The following is a 21060-nucleotide window of genomic DNA, read 5'->3' on the forward strand; positions in this document are numbered from 1 at the left end:
CTAAACACACTCATGGTTAATAAACAGAAACTTTAGAGTTGAACCAAAACTCAGATTTTCTAATGAATCTAACATTTTATGGATCTTTAAGTTAGAAACCTCTTTGTTGTGGTTAACAGTACATACAGATTACAGACTTTGAGTCTGGTTAGTTCAGCAAAAACGGGTGTTTCTCTCTGTTGAAAATATCGCAGACAGCCCAGTGTTGTCAGTCAGAGATTTAATTTTACTCATCAGCTGCTTGTTTTAAATAAAGAACATTATTGCACTGCACACTGACAAACAGGACATGACTCAAAGATGGAATATGTCCTCCTTTCAACATCAGCCTCTTTGGTTCATTACAAAGATCTCTGCAATCGTTTTAGTGTCGTAACATAAAATAAATGTGTTGTTATAAACATGTCAGCTCCCAGAATATCTATTAATCTAAAATCAAATAGAAACTAATGAACCATAAATAATCCATATTTGATCTGTACTTACTGAGATTGTTCCATCTCATGTTAACAAACCGATCACGACCTCGGTGCACGACCTACACGGCTGCTGTCACCTGCCGACCTCTGACCTTAATCTGCCGCCAGTCTGTGGTCAGACGCTCGGCAGGTGCTTACCTTCTGAACTCCCCCAGCTGGTCACCTGAGTTTGCTCCACTTCCAGAGGCACGTGTGGCATGTTTGTGAACTGAATCCACCTGATGAATGAATCAGTTGTTACCTGTCTTACATGCATCATCAGAACACGGTATGCAGAATAAACTGTGAATGTGACATTTCAAAGCAAGTTTCTGGATTGAGTAAATCTAAATATCCTTCATGAAGTCAGTTTGTTTATGTCTTGTGTCACTTCACCTCCCTCGACCTGTCTCCCCCTCCTCCCTATGATCCACTCACACGTAAGAGGCACCTCACAGTGGCTACATCAGCTGTTTACGCTCACCTTTTGGAAGCTTATGGATCTGTGTCAGCGACCTAACTTAGAACCTGAGCTCCACTATTTCAGGGATTATGGTCTATTCTTAGTCAAAACGTGACTCCTGGAGGATTAATGTCAGAAAGCAGCCGCATCAGGTGTGTATTTAGGACTCACCTGTATGGGATATCAGTCAGCAGGTGTTTCCCTGTGTGAAGGTGAACATATGGAGGACATTTCTTAAGCACTTTTAAAGCTGTGCACAGTCTTGTGATTTACGTTTGTGGTCCGGGACAAGTTTATTTTTACAGAACATTTTGCCAACATGACAATCAAGTGTCACACAAAAGGTCACTAATATCTTTTGACCCTACTCCATTCAGCGCTGTGTAAACCAGCCATAGTATCTTAGAGGAGTATTTTTTCTGCATGTTTTTGCAGTATGCAGGAAAACATGGAGAGCAAAACAGGCAAAGCACGTCGCCAGCAATGCAACAGCAAACCAATCCGTCTCAGGGATGGTTGGGGTCCAGTAGCTCCTCAGGCTGCTCTGACACCTGTGCCCGCTAACTGTCATTATTTCCCCACTATCAAGACCAGCCTGAGAACCATTGACTATATCAATTATGGACGTATTATCCATGACGTCACCCATCTGTTTTTGAGGCTGTGTTTTGAAGCCGCTCATCGGCGGATGCTATATTGGAAATGCTGAACTCAACTTAACTTCTGTCGAGCTAGTGTGAGGTAAAGAGGTGGGCTTTAAGGCCTTCACTAACAGCTACAGTGTTCCCACCTGTCAATCAAGTCAGCTGTGCCTCTCATCAAGGAAAACTTGTAATCTTAATATCTTCGGAATTGCAGTGTTATGAAAAAATTCACCCCCCTCACAGTGTGTGCTGATCGAGAAATGAGCTATCCAGATTACGCTCGTTTTTTTAATCAGGCTGTAAACTTGTTTATTTCTGCTGTAAAGATCGGCTTTTTTTGAATGGGTGTGAATGTGGTTTCCGATACTTCTGGAGCCAACCTCAAGTGGACACTCGATGAACTGCAGTTTTTAACTCTTCCACATTGGCTTCAATTCTCGTGGCTGGAAGTTGCCGCTTGCCTGAGACGGACACTAACGTTTTTACTACAGTGTCAACAGGCAAAGGGGGGATGTGACAGACTACTTTCTGTGGATTGATTTGATATGATGTATGTGATCAAGTTGTCCCTTGCGTCACTTTTGTAATTGAATATTAATCACAGTTGTTCCGGAGTTTCGAACAATCAGAATCAAGTATTCAACACAGAGCGGTAATAAGGACAATTTACCTTTGGATCATCTCCTCTGCAAACAAGTGCATCTAACAATCCCCTTTAAGACGTAGTCCCCCAACCATGAATCCCCCATGAAGTATCTGTCAAACTCTTTAGGCCCAACTCAGTCTCAGCAGATTGTTGTTCAACATGAGTCTGGTTCTGCTCGACATTTCTGCCTGTTTAAGGTTTTTGTTTGACACTGTTGCCAAACGCTCGTCCTGTAAATAAGATAACAAAGAGTGCAGTTTAATGCTCTTTTTGTAAGTGTCTTGAGAAAGCATCAGTCATGTTTTGGTGCAGTACAAATAGAAAATATTGATTAATTGATCACAACAGAAACTCAAAAAGTTCGCCATTGATCGTAGGAACTAAATCCTTGTCAGGGGAGAGAGAATGGGTTCTGAGTGTTGCAATGCGGCTGATTTGCTCCCTAAATGGAGAGTTTTCCTGCAGACTCAGACTGCAAATGCATGTTCAAAGTCTGGCCCCTCTCGTGTTAGTTCAGTATTTATATGCAGAATGTTTTCATAGAGTTAAATGCAAATAAAGAAAACATTCAAATCTATAAAAACAGTTGCAAAGTGAGATAACGAAGGTACTCCTCAGTTACATTCCTCATGAACTCCGTATTTCTTGTAGACCTTGAGGTTCCCTCAGCAGGACTTGCAGGACAGACGGAGGATTTCCTGCTGTGGAGTCACGTTGGAGAGGAATCACCTCCCAGCCGGTCCATCACAGACTCTTCACCTGAACCCTCAGACACGTGATCTGGTTTTAATCCCAGCAGGATGCTGAGCCGGACGCCTGCTGCTCCGCAGGAAATGAGGTCACCGCTATATTATGCAGATATCCTGTTTGTGTGTGACCTCTGACCTCCATGTGAGCGTGTGAAGTCGGCCAGCTCTGCTCTGATTGGACGGATTCAAAGTGACAGGTAGAGAGCCTGACTGACCTGCTTATGGACAAACACACACACACACACACACACACACACACACACACACACACACACACACACACACACACACACAGAGACACAAACAGACACACACACACACACACACACACACACACACACACACACACACACACAGCAGGTTATCTCCACATGGTTAGTGTGTTTTTACGCCACATGATGAAATATTGAAGAAACAGAGGAGGAGGAATACTGTCTGTGTGTGTGTGTGTGTGTGTGTGTGTGTGTGTGTGTGTGTGTGTGTGTGTGTGTGTGTGTGTGTGTGAGTTAAACTTTACTGTCTCTTTCATAACCGACGTGATGAAATCAGAGGCCAAGTGTCTGACTCAACTACGGCCCGCCGCGAGAACACACACATTCAGCACTTCCAACGCCCTCACTCACACACACACTCTTACTCAGAACACACACACACACACATCATTTCTGATTCACACTGTCCTCGTTCTCAGGGGGAGATCACCTGTGTGACCGCTCTGCAGCTGTGACTCTGAGGTTGTACCTGAGTCAGACTACAGCGTGTGCATGTGTGTGCGTGTGTGTGCGTGTGTGTGCGTGTGTGTGCGTGTGTGTGCGTGTGTGTGCGTGTGTGTGTGTGTGTGTGTGTGTGTGTGTGTGTGTGTGTGTGCATGCATGTATATATATGTGTGCATGCGTGCGTGTGTATGTGTTAAAGCCTTAAACCCACCTTCTGCCGTCTGCTCTCTCAGCTGTGTTCTGGTGGTCTCTCTGTGCTGCAGGGCATGCTGGTCTTTGGAGCCTCAGGGGCTTTCATGCTGAGTTTAATATTTGGCTAACAGAGCGAGCGTTAGAGACGGTTAGAGCTTCAGGGAGGCTGGACGACTCCAAGTGATCCGGTTCACTTGGTGGTCTGAGTTCAGAGGAGGTTTTTCTTGATATGGAACCACGGGATGCCTCTCTGTTTGCAGTTTGTGAACGTACCTTTGCACACTCACTCAAAACCTGTACCTATGTAGAAATCTGAGGAATATTTTGCAGAAATAATTCTTTTTTTTTTTGCGGCTTAAACTTTGACTCATTTATATTTTAAAGGAAAACTACACTGCACAATTTTCCTGTCCTGAAAAACACGTTTATCTAAATATAGTGAGCTTTAATTTGTCATAAAGTAGAGTCAAATAGTTCCTAAGCATGAAACATCATCGCCTCTTGATTAGCTGTAACAGTGTTGTTGTAAAACAGAATCAAACACACTCATTGAAATTCTGCAACAGCGCCACCATGACTGGGTCGCAGTGTTCAAACATTGAACCCCACTGCAGGGTGATATTGGTGTGTGATTGTGCATCGCATTACAGCTTCACATGAGCAGCTTATGAACACACAGCAAGAGCTCCACACACACAGACTCAGCGCTATTTCACGCCGCCAGCTCGGCTGTATCATGTCGCCATAGTGCTCCCCTCTTTCTGCTGCTGGGAGGATCAGAGGCACAGCGACTTCGTACAGTACCAGTCAAAAGTTTGGACACACCTTCTCATTCAATAGTTTTTATTTATTTTAATCATTTTCAACATTGTAGATTAATACTGAAGACATCAAAACTATGAAATAATCTGGTTTTGCCATAATCTGGATTACAACAGTAGTCAAATAGGTCTATCCATTGTGTACTAACCCTACCTCTGAACAACACAATTGATGGTCTCAAACACATATCTTCACAATTAAAGAAAATCAGAAAACAGTTCCCAAAGAACAACTTCATCACTCGAGTCAAAGTGAAGTTCCTCCTGGTCAAATATCGCTCCAGTACCAGTTAAAGTTTCTCAGTTTAGTATTACTTAAAAATATTTAAAGCTCCAATAAGGAACTTTTGTTCTGTCTTGATGTATTAACCGGGTGCACCGAGGATTGCGTCTTTCAAATGAGCAAAATAGCACTCGCTATCCATTTACCGTGTTTGCCTTCATGAATATGCAGAATACATGTAGATCATCAGAACGCGCAAAATACTGGGAGGAGGAGATGCAAATGTAATCATTTAGCACATGCAATGTGATTTATCAAACCTGAAGCAGATAGCGGGCGCTGTTTTTGCGTCTATATTTAGCACGTTTGAAAGGCAGGTGCAAACTGGCACATCGTTATGCACACATGGCTGCGGTCACTGCAAAGCTCATCATAACATCGCTTTACAACATGCCCTACACAGCGGGGCTTACAAGCATTGTTACATTTTTTTAGTCAATCAAACCAAGAGAACAAAAATAATAATAATAATAAAACAACACAAATTCAAAGCAGTTCAGCACCATGGATAGCGACCGCATCATTCTGACACCCTCTTTAACTTTTTCATATAATGAGAGCACAGTAGGTCACTGTATTAACAGCTATAAAGTTTAGTAAAATTGGCACAGCAGCCCACATCTTCACATACAAACAAAAAATCAATATGAAGTACTCGGCCTACTCAGCACTGTTTGAAGGAGCCTTAAGCTCCGCGGACTTGTCCACGATGCGCTGTATGTCCATTTTCTTTGATCTGTCATTCTCAATAGATAACATGACATGTCCACTCATGACTGTCCCATCGTGGTCATCAAGGGTTTTTTATTTAGTTTTAACTTGGAGAATGAGTGCTCACTAAGCCGCCAGGCAGCTTGGTGTAACTCCTCATCTCGTGCTTGCAGCAGTGTGTTGGGGTGAATTGCCTCAAACATGTTCCCAGTTCCATTTAAGCTGGTGAATCTTTGGGACAGTTGCTGGATGATGATATTAGGCATTAAAAACGTTCACTCGAAAATTGCTCTCTGCGGCCATGGTTGTTTCAAACTGCGATTGACTTCCCAGTTAAGTTAGCTTCTAGTTAGCTAGAGCAAGACTGGCAGACTTAGTCTCATCAAATTGCTCTCTAAACTCCATCGAAACACTGATTGCGTTTTGGGGTAGAGTAGATGCGTTTATTTCATCGGCAGATCTTCTGTTTTTTTCTCACAGCATTCACCTTTTCACAGATGGCCTCCCAAATCGCGTTTCTAACACTGAGATGTCTCTGCTGGAGTTCACAGATGTGTTTATTTCCCTCCTCCACAAAGATCTCCAACTCCATGGCTTCAAACTTCATTTATCGCGCTTAAGGCCACTCTGTTCTCTCAAACTCTCCATGGAGACAGTCGATAGCACACGCAAAAATCTTGTAAAACAGGGCGGTCCGCACCACTTTTGCACTTGTTATCATTTGCGCACGCAGTCATAGTAGATCACCCACAACACGCCCAGAAATTGCTATTGCAGAAATTTTGCACACGCAAATTAGCGCTTGTTATTTGCGATCTTAGTAGATCAGGCCCATAGAAGTGACCAATCTCATTGTGCATTGACTTCTTTACTTTTGTAGCTCGAGCAGAATCATCATCAAAATCAATTTCACTCTGTTTCATCTCCAATGAAAAACTCCTCACTGGAGCTTTAAGTGTTAAAACTACTTTAAAAAAGAATCTCCAAACGTTGTTGTATTTTCACAATGGACGCACATTCAGCTGTGTTATGTTTATAAAGAAAACTTTATTTAGATTTTTTAAACTCACATGCTGCATATTTCCAGTTTTGCAGCTCCTAAATAAAACGAACAATAACAGGAATGACCAATTGTTGAATAAAAACAGAAACTAAGTTACTCCAAACACAGAGAACTTGGTTTCAAATGTTGATCTGGAATAAATTGAATGTTTAGCTGCAGACGTGCTCACGTGCTTCCTCAGGGTGGACGGGGAATTTCTGTGGGCTGTGATGAAGATTGTGCAGAGCGGTAAACAGAGTGAACATTTTTCATTTCAGAAACCTCAAACATGGAGTGAAGATATGACCAGGTGGAGAATCATCATCCTTCTCTGCAGCAGCCGTCATCACCAACACAAGGCGAACAGGTACGGCAACACCACTGAGACAAACCTCAGAATAACAAGGACATTCATATAAATGTAGTGGAGTCAAGAGTATGATATTTGTCTTTCAGTTGTAGTGGAGTTAAAAATTGACTTCGGTAAATTTACATCATTACTTTGCACCACCGGGGGGCTGCTCAGCTGGAGCGTGCACAAAGAAGTGAAGTCCTGGCACGATGCATCAAACAGCAGAAACATGGAGTAACAAAGCCGCTACAATCTTTCATAAAACTCATAAAGCTTTCTTTTTGTTTCATGCAATCTTTGTGAAACTCAGATTTCATGAAAATCTTAAAAGCAGAAAACACTGAACGATGCCAGAAACATCTTTTGTTCCTGAACGCTCCGTCGCTGCTGATTTATTCAGCATGTTAATATTTTTAAGATTCAGAGTTCAACATGATTTTTATATTTTTTCTTTTTATAGCTTTAAAAATGAATACTAGAGACAGTGAGGGGGTCAAAGGTCAGGCACTGTAATACTTACACACATCCAAATACTCACACAGGAACACACACACAAACACACACACACACACACGCACAGAGGCATGTCACAGTGGATGGAGTCGTCATGCCAGCAGCAGACGTTACTGCTGGTTTCATCACAGAGACAATCCCAGGCTGGCCTCACTGTATGAGTGTGTGTTTATAGAGATGTGCCACACACACACACACACACACACACACACACACACACACACACACACACACACACACAAACACAAACACACTCTCTCTCTCCCTCTCTCTCGCTCTCTGAGAGGTCACCAGGGATGATGCAAAACTGAGATAAGAAGACACTTAAATACTGTATGTGTGTGTGTGTGTGTGTGTGTGTGTGTGTGTGTGTGTGTGTGTGTGTGTGTGTGTGTGTGTGTGTGTGTGTGTGTGGAGGGGGATTACAGAGGAGACTGATAAAAAGAAGCTGAGACAAGATCAGGTTTCATCTGACGAGGGCGACATGAAAACAAAAGACAAAGTGTGTAATTATAAGAACCGACGATTACACCTCAGAGGAGCCCGGGCTCATTTTAAAATTAAAATTAGAATTCAAACAAAGAACGTGAGCGACTCTAACAAACACTTCATCCACATCTCAATCAGCCTCACTGAAGACTCTACAGCTGTTCAAAAAGCTCCTTTGTGATGAATCCATGCTGCGTACAAGTTACAGTCTGAGGTCAGAGTTCTCAGCTTCACATTTCCAACGTTTCACCTCAAAGTGTTCTCAGCAGTGACATCAATTAAACAGGTAGGCTAGCTTTTTAAACACACATTAGTGATATACATTTAAGTCACTTTGTAGGCTGTAGTCCTCATAGGCAACCTTGGTTTGGTTCCAACTTCAGCCCCCTTCTTATGGGACGCAGTTTGGAAAGTTGTGCAGACTAAAAATAAACTAAATCATGTTTTAATATCTCTGTAGCGCTCAGTTTGATGCCATCGGGGCTTTAAACTGTCTGACACACCAAGAGGTTAATCAGTGCAATGAATCCGTTTCAGGGAAAGAAAGGAAGTTATTATTGTCAGATGTTTCACACACTAATGATGGGAAAGTACTTTTTGAGACTTAATTTTGCACAATTTTCTTATCTTACACTTATTTCTCTTTTTGCAAACACAGCGGTGTTCTTTCTAATCTGAATTATGTCTTTAACTTCTTCATATTTAGCTCTGAGTCTGAGAAATATGACTATCTAGATAGCAAACTCCGTCATGTTTGTGATAAATATAATATTCAGATTACCACCCATGCAAGTCAGAGTTTGCAGACTTTAGTCGTTGTTACGTTGCAGTTTACAATTGGACGTAGCTACAAATCTTCATCCCGGAAAACACTACTGGTTTTGTCCACAGGGGTCACCAGAGTCAACACAACCTGAAAACTCCTCACAGTGCCTTTAAGATCAGAGATCACGAGAGGAAAGCTAAGAGTTAAGCTCCAGGTGAGCTGTACAGTTGTTCATTGTTTCTTTTTGTTGTTGTGTTTTTGTTTTAAGACATATTTTCTTGAACACAAATGAAGCAGAAAACTCATCAGTGCTGATAAATCCTTCTCTGTGTCTACTCCCATTGATTCCCCTCAGAAATCACAATCTCATTACCCGTCTGTCCCACACAAAGGTTTTAAACCCCACACAATAACTCTGATGTTTTCTTCATGCAGCTGAGGATTTATGAATCAAACAAATCCTCCTCTCTGGATCATCCTCCGCATCTCTCAGGTGAGTTGCATCAGCAGCTAATTAGGCTCCATATTCTCCTCCCATGTGACCGTCAAATCCTGCCCTTATTTACCAAAATAAAAGTCTCATCATCAGAGCGGAGAGCGACACTTGACGTTTACATTTCAGACAAATGAATCAAGATCTTCTGCAGCTCAGTGAAGCACCAGCACGACACTTCTGAAGAGTTTGCATCATGTCGGATGGATGGTTGAGAGGGGGAACATTCCCATGTTTAAGGCTTACATCATTAACCCATCACCTCATTAAGACGGTTCTGTGATTGATTGTGGGGATCAAAACACACAGCGGAGACAAATCAAGCTCACAGAAAGAAAACTCTGGTCATGACACCTCTCTCAAACTTTGGTATCTGTAACAGTTGACCCTGAAGTGACTGTTTGAAAGCACAGAGGGTATATTATTTGTATCATTAACCCTGCCAAGGAAGAGGTGCCTAAAGGTCACATGAAGCTGGTTATCATGATGAAGAGTTACTGTGTTCACATAAAAGAGAACAGTCTCTATGTCTCTGTAGCTGTGTTTCAACAAGCGGTCTGATTCAGTTTGGTGCAATATTATTTCCAGAATGCTTTTTATTTATTATTTTTATTTTATTGATCTAATTAATTTGAATCCTTCTTTATTTTCTGATGTGATGTCGTCTTCTTCTTAAAACCTTTTTATTGTTCTTTAATTGTTTATTTATGTATTTATCTATATATACATTTATTGAATGATTTATTTATCTTTATAAATTGAATTTATTTATTTGATTATCTATTGTTTTATTATTTCCTTTTTCATTAATAATTTTAATGTTATTAATCTATCTTTTTCTATTTTCTCCGATAGGATGTTATATTCTTCTTAAAACTTTATAATTGTCCTTTAATTCTTTAATTTATTAAAATTTTTATTTACTTTAATTTTATTTAACTAATTAATTTGAATTTATTTTTTAAATTTTTTTGATTATATCCTTTTTCATTTATAATTATAATATAATTAATCCATCCTTTTCTATTTTCTCTGATGTGATGTGGTCTTCTTAAAACCTTTTTATTGTCTTTTAATGGGTTTATTATTTATTTATTCATTTATTTTCATTTTATTGTATTGTTTTATTTTTATTTTTAATTATTTAAAACCTCTATAACAATAATTTATTGGTCTACTGTTTCATCACTTTATTATTTTTAATCTGCGTTTTTCTTTTCTACACTCCTCTCTATCTGTTAAAGGTTTATTCTGTCATCCTGATGAATCCTGCCATGCTTTGTTTGTCAAAGCACTTTGTAAACATTTGTTTTTAAAGGTGCTATATAAATGAAAGTTGTTATTATTATTAGCATTTCTAATACCAAAAGTTGGGAGAGGTACCAAAATGGCCGATTCATGTCATCCTACCAGTTTGGTCCCCCGTCTGTTGGGATACCTCTCTTTACCCTGATGGTGGAGCTAGACAGGTGTCGGGTTGGAAACAATCTCGTAAAAATAAAACAGGTGGTTAACTCAGACACCATCTGAGTAGAGAGAGGGGCAGAGACGGTGCAAAGGTAGAGAGATCGCACAAGACTAAATATTTGAGAATTAACATAACTTACCTGCAACCAACGTGATTCATTACAACTTTTTTCACCAATCAAAGTTAACCGTATAGGCTTGATTAAAATTCTATGCATGTAGTGACTATCCTGACCGGATTTTAGTCACTGTCTGGGTGCGGGAGTGAGGTGTTTTTGACGCGCTCCTAAAAGAATCCAATGTCCAATCTGAGGTTATTGTTGCGTTATTTCTTGCCGTTTATTGTTTCAAAACATAAACAGGTAAAACAACTTACTTTGATGGTGATAGGCGTGATGAAAAACGAATGTGTGGTATAGGACAAGCGGTAAAAACCGTGTGCTCTTCCCGTTCCCAAGATCACTACTTCACCTGTGCCCCTTTTGTAGTATTTACCTGCTCGTTTACCTGAAGTGCCCCTTGTGGTGATTGTGTGAGTAACAAAACAAAAAACAAAAACAACATAGGAAAGAATGGCTCATACAATGCAAATGAGCTCTTTTACTGAAGAACTGTCATGGACTTCAAAATAAAAGCATTGTGTTGTAACAAAAAAAAGAAAAAACAGATCAGGCTTTCCAGAAGTGCTTTATATGTTTCATGCTTTTGAAATACTGATATAAAACCAATACAGACCTCATCGTATCACTTACTTTGGGGCACAACATTTTTTTTTAATTACACGTTAATTACAGATCTTAAATACATAGTGATTAGCATGTTAAAGCTAACAGCTATAATTGTAAAATGTGTTGATGTCACCTCACCTCTCACCTGATGACAGAAGTGGGGTTGGATCCAGTTCTTTGTGGCACTGACAGGACACAGGGGGTACAGATAAAGGATGGATAAGGTCTAATGAGGTCTGGTTTGTTGTCACTTTTAATTTTGGGTTAATTCGTCTTACACTCCCCTCACTCTGTACTGGAGTGAGGGGAGTGTATTTTGGACCATTGTTGTCGCAGCTGAAGGGAGATATGAGAGGTAGAGAGAGAATAACATGAGACAAGGAGACAAGTAAAGGAGTCAACCCTGAAGCTGTGGGATTGAGGACTGTAGCCTCTGTATGTGCTCGGCTCTTACTGAGTTCTACCTGTTTGTTTGTTTGTTTGTTTGTTCTCTTGTTCGTGAGAGCCTCCTCTGATGTATCTGCAAAAACAACACCAGCCTCCCAAAGCTTTACAAACAACAATTAGACTTGAATTCATATAAATAAATTCATACATTTTTTATGCATCATTTCAAACGCCTGCCTCTGAGTCTGACCAGAGATAAACAGAGGGGAGAGTCCGCCTGGAGCATCCAGAAACACTTTCAAATCCACGTTTTAGAGAGGAAAGTTAACTGGATGAACTTTAGGATGAGGATGCAGAAATCTGAATTAAAATCAGTGAGGATGTCAAAGATCTTTTATTTTACAATGAATCACAGGAGGAGGTCTCACTCTTGAATTGATTTAACTGCAACCTGTTTGTGTTCAATCTTCTTTAGCTGAGCTGTGACATCAAAGTGTTCAGGTGAGTAAAAGTTTAATAAAACTTTATTTTACACGTTGATAAATAATGTGTGTGAAAATCTGAATATTGGAGAAGAGAAAAAAGTTAGGAGTAGAAACACAAGAGGATAAAACAGTTGATAAAAACCTGAAAAACGTAAATATCAAAGAAAAATCAAATGTTAATGCTTGGAGCAACTCTCAGATGTGTGTGTTTGTGTGTTTGTGTGTGTGTGTGTGTGTGTGTGTGTGTGTGTGTGTGTGTGTGTGTGTGTGTGTGTGCGTGTGTGTGTGTGTGTGTGTGTGTGTGTGTGTGTGTGTACGTGTACGTGTACGTGGCTGTGCGCGTGTATGTGCATGTGGCTGTGGTTTCAATGCTCTCCTGTGCAACCATCAAATGCAACTTGAGGCAATACCCTGCATACACGTACACACACACACACACAGACTGAAACAAACAAAACAAACAAACACACACACACACACACACACACACACACACACACACACACACACACACACACACACTCCCTCCAACACTCCCTCCAACACCATCCTGCTGCTTTCTGCCGTAACGAGGTGCAATCAACACGCAATGCTGACCAACACACACTCACACAACACATCACAACACAACACACACACACACACACACACACACACACACACACACACACACACACACACACACACACAAACACACACACACAGGGAGGCTGGTTGAAAGATGAAGTCAGCCTCTGATTGCAGAAGAGTTACAGAGTGTGGAATAGTTCCTGTATGTGTGTGTGTGTGTAAATGCATGCGTGCCTGCGTGGTGTGTGTGTGTGTGTGTGTGTGTGTGTGTGTGTGTGTGTGTGTGTGTGTGTGTGTGTTTGTGTGTGTGTGTGTTGACCTCATACTGTTATGATGTCACATCTGTACTGTAATAGTTGCATGAACAGCAGCAGGCGTCCCAACACAACACAGTTTTCCACATCCGTGTTAAAAAGAGTTGAGCAGAGGGACACGAGGAACTTTTTTCCTAATTTTTATTTTTTATTTATTCATTTAAAAACACATCATGGTGAAAAGTTGCCGAGGTCATGTTCTCCTTGAATTTGAGATGGATTTTAAAAGTCAGAAGTAAAACAGTTCAAGTGTATTTTTAATGAAGAGATTCGAGTTTCTTGTTACTAAAGAAATTAAGATTTGACAAAAGCAAAAGCAGGAAAAAGAGCTCCAGAGTAAAGGAGTGTAAACATGCTTAGAAAAGAAAGTAAAAGCTGCAGATATTTATTACTTTTGCATTATTCTTTTTCCCTTTTAAGTCTTTGTTTTACTCTATAAATTCTATATAACACTGATTTTGCACAAATGCACATATTCTTTGTTTGCAAATTCAACCCTGTTTCCAAAAAAGTTGTGATGCTGTGTAAACTAAAACATCTTAATGGTTAGCTCATCATTTAGAAATAGTGCAAAGAGACTCCAGAGAACATATCAAATGTTGAATCTTTAAAAAATGTTACTGTTTTATGAATAGTTTTGAGTAAATTGCACTACAGAGTCATGTCTGTTTTGAATGCAATGTTGCCTGAGGACACAAACTTTGCCCCAGAGTCTCTCACAGAGTGGTGAACCTCTTTCTTGTCTTTCCTTCTGAGAGACTCCCCCTCTCAGCTATGAGATGTTCCTCCAAGTGTGTTTTTCAAGCATTTTTTAGTGTTGTGTTGTCCCAGTCCCAATTTTTTTAAAAACATACTTTCTAGCATAATTAGAAATGAGCATATATATTTCATAAACCAATACAAGTTTTCAGTTTCAGCATTTGATATGTTTTCTTTGCACTATTACCAAATAAATATATTGTTTAAATTATTTGCAATACATCACTTTTTTTTTTTTACAGTACCATGTCTTTTTTGGAACTGGGGCTGTACATGTGTCAACATAAAAAAAATGCAATTATATAAATAATGTGCATATCCTGGCTTTTGTATTACATTTGTTCTGTGATTGATATCTAGCTGTATGCAGATGACAGTTCTTTAAAGAGAACAAGCTTCCTCTGCAGCATTGAGCAAAATAACTAACCTGTGCATAACTGTGGGCATGTAACAAACAACAACCTGACATCTTCATCACAGAAGAGATAATAAAGATTGTATCCTCTTTGTCGATTAGACATCATCGTGACACCTTCATGTTTTCAAACAGGTGGAGATTCCTGCAGGTCAGGGTAATCCTCATGATAGTGACACGGAGCCCAGACACTGGTGTTGGTGGAGTGAGGATGCATGGTGGAAGACTGCAGAACTAAACCATGGCACTGATGATGTAGAGGTGATGGAGGTAATAAATAAATATTATTATTATTATTATTATTATTATTATTATTATTACTTTTACCATTACTATTTTTATTATTATTTTATTATGATAATGATTGTTATTAATACTATTGTTATTATTATTGTTATAATTATCATTATTATAATAAATTCATACATTTACATTTTTCTCAAAGTTTTATGACTTTAATCTCTTAAATTAGCTCATTTTAACTCACTTTAAATTAAAATTTTAATGTAATTTTTAATATATTTCTAATTTTCCTTTTCTTTTCTGTTTTATCATATTTGTCATTTTAATTATGTTCTTTTATGCTTGTCTGAATGTCTCCAATGCTTTTAATGTTTCAATGTAAAGCACATTGAGTTGCCCTCGTGTATGAAATGCGCTATACAAATAAAGCTGCCTAAATGTATTATTTTATTCACATAAATTCACACCTTTTTTTTTCTCATGAGTTAATTCGTCTAATTTTACAAGTTTACTCTCAAAATCCCAAATTTTTTCTACCTTAATTTGGCCCTTATCCCCTGTGGTTCTATACAACATCCCCTTACATAGTTATTGAAAAATATATTTAAATGTGACCTTCTGTCGTGGTTATCCAGATGTTTCTTTGCACACTAAATGGAGGTCGTGAAGGGTTCTGATGGATGGAACATAAAAACGTGACGGGTTTGAATCAAATCGACATGAAAGAGCTGATCAGTGTAATAAACACACTGAAGACTCTCAGCAGCGTAAAGTGTTTGAGCTGCATTTGTTGGAGGTTGAGTGTCAGAGGATGTTTGTGCTCTGAATTATTGATGAACAACCATTAATTAACTTTTCTCAAAGTGTTTTTATGTGATGAAACCAGTCCAGTTATCTCCCATCTGCTGCATCCTCTGTGTGCGTGTGTGTGTGTGTGTGTGTGTGTGTGTGTGTGTGTGTGTGTGTGTGTGTGTGTCAGTTTGATCTGCACAGTGTCTGCATGATGCAACACACATACAATAGCCAATAACCCGCACACACTCACTCACTTTGTTGATGAATGACAGTCAGACACTGCAGACGTGAAGCCCTTCAGTCAGATCACACAAACCGTAAAACGACTAAAATACTGTCTGTTTAACTCAACACAGGAGTCACTGAGCAGGTGATTCATACTCACCTGAACTCTGATCTGCAGCTGAGGGATTCATGTTCACTCACTGTTTGTTTCTGTCGACTGAGCGGTTTGAAAACACAGAGCAGGACTTGAAGATAAGCAGTGATCAGCCACTAGAGGGAGACAAACTCCAGCAGCTCATCAGGTCAGCTCTGTCCTACATCTTCTAACTTCTACACAGGGACCAGCTTCTGTTGTTTGAAATATATTAGAAAAAATATTTAAAAGCAGCTTCCAGCATGTCACAGTTACACATTCTGCCAAATGTAAAGTCATCTTAGACTGGCAAAGTTTCTCAAATTTGTTAACTTGGTGTTAAATTAATAGATAAAGGTGTTCCCATCAACTTTGCAAAGTTTCCCAACTGAAACATGTTAGAACTTATCAAACTGTTTCTAAATATGTCCTAAATTAAAGCTCATGTAAGGAGCTTTCGGTTTGTGTTAATTTGGCGCACCCTGTGGACATTGAAGGTATTTCTTTCTTTCTCACTTTTTCGGTGTCCTAAAAATTCCCTCAGGTAACAAAACATCCTTGCTTTATAGAAATGTGCTTGCATCTCTGAACATGTGGCTGAGCCGACGGTCACAATAAAATATCTTTAAGTTTCGGGAATTAAGAGTTATGGCCAAATTCCACCAGATCTGTGTCCGGTCCGTCTCCGATCCGTCACAGAACCGGATCTGATAGGTTTCTATTCTACTCAATATGTTAACTTCCACTGGATCCACTCCGTTGCGTTCCGGCTGCGTCTCTGATCCGGCAGGTCAGAGCCCTCCGGATCAGAGACGCAAGACCTCTATTTTGCCGGATGCTGGAGCATGACGCATCAATTTCAACAGAGCAGATGGAGCAGGACAGGGAGTCAGGCACCACGACAAAATGAAAACATCCGGTTTTTTTTCAGAATAAAACACTCTGTGTTATCACCAGATCATATTTCACTTAACTACAACAACAAACCGTCATGATGAGCGGAGCCAGGCCTGGAGTCAACAGGTCAGAGGTTTTCAGAGGACCAGAAAGACAACATGGATGAGGAGAGGAGGAGGAGAATCCTTGATTCAGTTATTAGCTGCGTGCTTCCATCAGGAACGGACCGGACACGAGTCTGGTGGAAGTCCCGGGTTAGGGGGTAACCCCAATCTCCCCTCTTATTACCTTTGCCTCAATACATTTAAATTTACCCTAAACTCTGAGTACCAGGGGTTTGAAAGGAGGTGCTCCCTTTTCTTTTTTCCGCCCTGCCTCTTAAGCAGCCTGAGTAAAAGCCTAGTCATGGACAAGCACTGTCATCATTGTCATCACATCTGTCTGTTTACATGTAGCATTGTTCTAAATGCAAAATCTATCATCTTAGCGTAGGTCTCTGTTGCTCCGTCCATCATTTTGAGGTAATCATTACACCATGGCTTCTGCAGCGTGCTTTATAAATCACGTTCTGCCTCCTAAGGACTCAACCGTCGCCCCCCCTGAAAGAGGCTTCTGATGATATTACATGATAGGATTGAAAGAAGCCTGTAAATATGATAAAGTCATCTTCTGGGAAGCATGAATATCAGTCAACTTTTTGTGCAGCTCCATCCCAAAGTTGTTCAGACATTTCAGTTTGGACTAGAGTGGTGCATTTAGGGACATCTCTGTCCCAGAGCTTCAAATTTGGTCCTTCGTTTTAACTCTGTGAGGTTTTCTATCACATGAAGAGAGTGTCACCCTTCCTCTAACATTATTATCTCGCTCCTATTTTGCAGCTTAGCTCAACATTTTCCTGTAGTTTCTCTGCCCTGTGAGACTGAACTTTTAGATTTCCTCTGTCCTTACTGAGCTGACACAGCAGGAGTAAAATATGGGACACGGCAGACTCCTTGTAAATCACATACATCGAAGAATTTCAGATATCTGAACGCAGTTTGAATGGACGCTGTCACATTCTCCACATTTTAAGCGAGCTGAAGGAACGAAGTAATGCCGAGGCAGCAGAGTCCAGGACAAAGAGCAGCAAAGGTAACTAAACCGGAATATATCAGCAAATCCAACATGTGACGGTAAAGTCAAATGATACAGATTTATCTGTTAGCAGCAGCAGCAGGGAGCTTTATTTCATTTAAAGCTGATAAGATTTACTATGTTGAAACTCGAATATCTGATCTAGTAAACCTTGAAATGAACTCTGAGGAGAGATTCACTCACAAACCTCTGTCCCAAAAAAGACCTCTCAAATTCAAGAATCAGGCTGATGCCATTATTTCTATGGAAAGTGTCATTATTACATTAGTAAACCAGGTCCAGTGACTCCATGAAGAAGCTTTAATAGATGGAAATGTAACAAATCTCACTGTTGGACCTCAGACAAAAAATGAAGGCTTTTATGTGACGTTAAAATCTGTAAACTGGTGAATGAGCTAGTTCAATTTCTGTTGGCAGCTTCTCTAGTACTTTATATATCAGACTCAAGCCGGACTCTCCCTGTCCCATTTAAGTTACTAACCATAGGCCTTTCTGGAGTCCCTGGGCTCCCTTGTCTCGTAGGCTCCTCTTAGTTGGGCGTGCCAGAATCCAGCTGCTACAACTATCCATCTCATTACTGTCATCTCTCTCTCTATCCCTTTCTCTCTATCCCTCTCTCCAACTCGGCCACTGTAACTTTCTAAATACTGCAAAGTGCTCTGCTCATGGTGGAACATTATCTCAAGACGCTTTTACAAACAGAGCAGGTCTAGACCGTACTCTATGTCAAGTTATGAACAGAGACCCAACACCAACACAGGGTAAGACCCATCTTAATCCACCATGAGCATTGCACCTTGCAGTAATTAACTAGTTACAGTTGCAAGGTAAAACTTCCCTTAACAGGTAGAAACCTCAAGCAGGACCAGACTCATGTTAGACGGACATCTGCCTCGACCGAGTTGGGTCTGGAAAGAGGGATAGAGGAGAATAAGAGATAGAGTTGCAGCTGAAGTCCAGCACGTCTGTAGCAGCTTGAGTCTGGAACGTCCACAGCAGCTCAGAGGAACCTACGAGACAAGAGAGCCAAGGGACTCCAGAAAGGTCTATGTTTAGTAACTTTAATGGGACAGGAAGAGTTAAAGTAAGTAATTGATGAGGGGGTTGGGGGGAACTGGGTAAGATAGCATTAAGATGAGATCAGACTGAGTCCTGTCTGTAAGATGGGACTGGATCTTATCCTGTCTTGATGTTGGTTCTTTGTTAATAATAGAACACAGAGTACGGTCTAGACCAGCTCTGTTTGGAAAGAGTCTTCGGATAACGTTTGCTGTGATTTGACGCTTTTATAAGTAAAGATTGATTGATAGCTAACCGCTGGCTACACCGCAAATTCTGAAAAGTTCACCGTCTCTCCTTTAGGCTAAATCTCTTTGAAACGATAGCCAATGGGTCTTGAAATTAGTAAGCTGGTAACGCCCAAAATGTCCCAAGTCAAACTGGCATGAAATAGTGGAAATATTGTGCAGTCCAGCACATCAGCTCACCATACCTGTGGCTGCCTTTTCAGAGTGACCCCGTAACAAGCTTCATCTTGGACTCAAAGTCACCTAACTTTCATCCCTTTTCCACTTTGACTCATCATCTTTTTTCATTTTCAAACCGGTCAAGTTTGTCTGCCTGAACCACCAAGTTCATATTTGGACACGGCGTCCACCAATCAGAGCCGAGATGTCGACGTTTAACAAGCAGCAGATCGTCGGTCACTTCGGTTTTAATTGAAACAGCACATCCAGTCTCATGACCGCCTAAACACCTCACATGGTCCTCTCTAACTTCAGCTCTGATCAGCTGCTAATGAGCCTCATGAGGGCCTGATGGACCAGAGCCAGACGGGACCCAGAGCTGACCTGGACCCAGAGAGACCAGCAGGTGAGCCAACAGGAAGTGAGTCTTACTATCAATAAGAATGCGTCAAATTAAAAATGTGAAACCTAAGCCTCAGTGCTCATCAGCCAAATGAGGGGTGATGTTCAAAATGTTAAAGTTCAGGTGATCCGTCGTCTCTGAGTTATGAAGGACTCAGGAAGTCACATTCAGTTTTCACGTGAAGCTGACAATGCTCCTTTGTCTGGCAATGAAAGAGATTAGATGTGGTCTGTCATCTCTTAGTTTGACATGTGCCACTATGTCTGTGTGTGTGTGTATGTGTGTGTCTGTATGCGTGTGTGTGTGTGTGTGTGTGTGTGTGTGTGTGTGTGTGTGTGTGTGTGTGTGTGCGTGCGTGCGTGCGTGCGTGTGCGTGCGTGCGTGCGTGCGTGCGTGCGTGTGTGTGTGTGTGTGTGTGTGTGTGTGTGTGTGTGTGTGTGTGAGGTTTAACAGAAGCCATGTGGAAGCTGGTTAGCAGGTTAATGAGCAGAGCACAGCTGGTGGTTAAACACACACGGACACACACTGACTGATGTCACGTTTTTTTGGAGGGAATAAACCTGAGCAGAAATAAACTAAATAATCAAAAATATAAACAATATTTACATATATTTTAAGTATTTTTTACAATCATTTATGCAACACTTCCAATATAACTCTAAAAAATGTTTGCCACTAAAGGAGTCACCCCTCCAAACTGAAATATCTCAATGATTTGTTGATGTATTGGGATGAAACCTGGTGCGAATATGAATGATACCCAGAGGATGGAAACAGATGACTTTGAAAATCACATGACTTTTATTTTATGTCATTTCATTCTTGGCCCCCACATGAGGTTCACATTTGTGGCTTCAAATTCAAATTTTTCCCTCAACATGAATTATCATAATTAATGATCCTGTAACTGTAACAGTTCAAATAAGGATAAAGTGCACCCAATTGCTTTGTCTGTAGGTTTCATGTGGGTTGAGATTAGGATATAGAGAGAGATGATAGTGATGAGACGGGTAGTAGTAGTTGTAGCAGCTGGAATCTGGCACGTCTAACTAAGAGGAACCTATGAGACAAGGGAGCTCAGGGACTCCAGAAAGGTCTATGGTTAGTAACTTTAGTGGGACAGGGAGAGTTAAAGTTAGTGGCAGGGTGAGAGAGGGGATCCCAGTGTGTCAGTTTCCCCTGGCTGGTCCAAGCCTGAGTCAGCCCTTACTATAAGCTTTGAACGACCTCCAGCTAGGACTTATTTTTCTGTGTGCTGCTTCATTGACAGTCCGGTTAGAAACTGGAGAAGTAACCAGGTT

The sequence above is a fragment of the Notolabrus celidotus genome, chromosome 1 (genome assembly GCF_009762535.1).
Source record: "Notolabrus celidotus isolate fNotCel1 chromosome 1, fNotCel1.pri, whole genome shotgun sequence".
NCBI lineage: Eukaryota > Metazoa > Chordata > Actinopteri > Labriformes > Labridae > Notolabrus > Notolabrus celidotus.